The sequence below is a fragment of the Lissotriton helveticus genome, chromosome 6 (assembly GCF_964261635.1).
Source record: "Lissotriton helveticus chromosome 6, aLisHel1.1, whole genome shotgun sequence".
Lineage (NCBI taxonomy): Eukaryota > Metazoa > Chordata > Amphibia > Caudata > Salamandridae > Lissotriton > Lissotriton helveticus.
The window spans coordinates 1570919629-1570922790 of NC_136067.1; the positions used below are offsets into that span (position 1 = coordinate 1570919629).

At 36.3% G+C, this 3162-nt stretch overlaps 1 long non-coding RNA gene across 1 annotated transcript; it reads right to left on the reverse strand.

Annotated features, from left to right (window-relative positions):
- Positions 1-616: 616 nt before the first annotated feature.
- On the reverse strand, positions 617-2441 carry LOC144761828 (uncharacterized). Its single transcript, XR_013595911.1, has 4 exons — positions 2377-2441; positions 1746-1867; positions 1575-1648; positions 617-952 (listed from the first exon to the last, which is right to left on the reverse strand). It is a non-coding gene; the product is annotated as an uncharacterized LOC144761828 (long non-coding RNA).
- Between the last annotated feature and the right edge of the window lie 721 nt (positions 2442-3162).

Here is a 3162-nt window from a genome sequence, read left to right on the forward strand (position 1 = left end):
GTATATGCACAGTTTCTGCGAGTTTGCACTGGATTTTAGATGCTTCTGTTCATTTGCCATTAATCCCCAGTGTGCTATGTTTGGAAAGAGAAAAAATGACTAAAAATGTTTATTGTTGTACAAGTTTCACATTTGGCCCTGTCGAACAAGGATACCACCAAATATATGCATTATAAATGGCGAAAAAATATTGGATGTTGACCCCAAAAAATTGGTCAACAAAAAGCAGAGACGTAGTAGCCAGTTACAATAGGTGTGCCTCATATGCCCTCCTCATGCTTCCCCTAATGGTCATAGTTATGACTTTGTGGCCCACGGCAGTGCAAGTCACCTTGCTGCTGTGCCCTGAGTCACAAAGAAAGGGCGGAAATGTGCCATATTTATCCAATATCACACATTCCTGTGCTTTTCTCTTGGGCTGGCGCCATTTTGGCAAACAAAAACCAAAAAGAGGACCCCTAATAAATCCAATCAGGGACAGAGGAAGAGTAAGCTACAGAAATAGAAAGTCCCTATGCACACAGAGCTTGAAGTCTCAAACTAACAGACAAAGATAACCATGACATACTATTTATAAACCCACTGTGAAGTCAATACAGATCAGAGAAACAACTTGTTTGTTTGTTGATACCAAGGTATATTTTTGCATTTTATTAAGTACAATACATGTTAAAAATAGATTGCTGAGCAATAAAAACAGGTTAAAATCGACTGTTAAAAATCAAAACATGAAAAACGTGAAAAAAAAACATAAAAGCATTACATTATACAGGTTACATTATTCATAAAGAGTAGTTAATCAGATCACAATATTCATACAGAGTAGTTTGGCAACAAATCATAATATTCATACAGAGTAGTTTGGCAACAAATCACAATATTCATACAGAGTAGTTTGTCGATGCAGCGTTTCGGTATATTAAAAATTCTTACACCTTCTTCAGGACAGTTTCTAGACAGTAGAGAACAAAAAATTACTCATATAACCAGATCACATTTTTAACAAACAATGAATAAAGCTTTTACACCAGTGGTTTAGTAGGCAGGTTCTACATCTAGTTGTCTTCTACAATTTATGAGCATAATTTAGAATTTATCATCTTAACCACCTAGCTTTTTTTATACAGTCTGTAGATGGGTGTCAGAAAGAGTATCAATAAACAATATCTATGGCAACGATGTGACATAGAGGGCCCTAGTTACCCTACTAATTTATCAAAACAAGGAGTGGGAAGGGCTGAAAAAACCATTTAGGAAAATCAATAGCCATTCTAGTCATTTGTAATGTTGGCAATCATTTATTGATGGATTGTCTATACGATTAAGTTGTCAATACACTATTGAATTATCTGCTTAGGTTACATACCACAATAAGCGAATATTTTTGGAGATTTTCTTATATAAGACTGGGCGGGCAGATATGATGATACGCCCTTCGTTGGATGTGTGCTAGAATCAGCTACTCACATCTAGGGGTTCTGGTCATACTAAAATACAGAGTTATATAGTTATTATAATTCTATATAGTAAAATACACAGTACTAAATAACCAAAAAGTAGAACTACGAAGCTACCTCAGATTATAGTTATGGTTTCTTTGTTCCTCCAGGGGAGCCACCGTTCTTAATCAGTAGATTCAGAATAAAATCTAAAGGATAATAACAAAACCGAAAATATGGCTTTTATGTTTGTGTTGGTCGCTATATCTTTGAATTGATGGCTAACACTTTCAAAGGATTACTTACCAATTGAAAATCAGACAAAGTTCTCTACCGTCGCAGCCTTAAGTATGATACTGCTTATTTTCAACGGCATGTGGTACTTCTTAATTGTACACTAGGAGTGTGATTATTAATTAATAGCCAATCTGCAATAGAGAAAAACATCACTTTGTGCTTTAAAAGCTAATTTATTGAGATTTTCGCAATGTCATTAAATACTCACGGATTATTTAACGTATTTACAAAGATACTCAGATTAATAGGAGTATTGTTTTTATATTCATAGTTAGTGGTGAGCTAGTAACATTTATTCTCTTTAATCAGAAATCATCAAGTCTAAGACAATATCGGTAGTCTGTACTCGATGCGTGAGTCGGGCGTTTCTGTGACTCGAGTATATTAAATGTAATCACCCAATGATATTTTGCATGTGGATGATATTAGTGGCGGAGCTGCAATGGTTCAGCTGTCACCAAAGCGGCCTTGAAGCAGAAGCTTTCTCCGCATAATTATAACCGTTCTCGATTAATAATGCAGATCATATAAGGATGGCGTACGTCTAAAGTTGTTATTCAGTTAAAAAGGCGTCATGCAACAGCACTTGAGAGCGTTCTCTCGTTCTAAAATCCCCGCTTCTCGTAGTTTGTGGACTTACCGTAGAGCAGATTGACGGCCTCCCTGCTCCCACTGGCATGAAAATGACATAACGCTGATTTCTGTATTTCAGGCGTTTAAATAGAACACGGTCAACGATAGGGCAAAGAGACGCTCACGTGACTGGGATACCAACCAATCAGGTTACGGCTTTAAAAAACATGCCGGAACCGCAAACGGTCAACATTGTATCTTTCTTTCTGTCACCTATAATAAAACTTTATCATAATAAGCATCCCTTAACACAAAAACAATGTGCCGGGGCATTTAGTATCTAGTATTAGAATATTACTGCTGCTAAAGCAAGGTTCGTGTAGCTGATTATAATGTGAGTCACCCTACCGATGGATCATAAGGTGCATTAAGCAACCGGCCTTGCTGATCCACAGGCATCTAGATCTATAGGAATATATATTGAGAACTGTCTTCCTATAAATATGGAATCAAAACCTTATAAATACTCGATGATGATATGCATTAATGAGATAAGATTTTTATGGGAAGTATTTGTTATCAATTATGTGCTTACAGTGAGATTACCATATTGCGACAAGGTTATATATGGGGGAATATATGCCTAAGAGAGAGCAATAAAAGTCAGGATAAAGGATTACTGAGTTCTATGATCAAACAATACGTTCCCAGTCTTCTTTACTGTTAAGACTGTTTCTTACAGTGTTGAGGCGTGACATATAACATTGCTCTCGTTTTTTCCTTTTCATATTAATATCACCGCCTCGGCTATTCATATCAATCACTTCTAAGCCACACCAAGTAACATCATCAC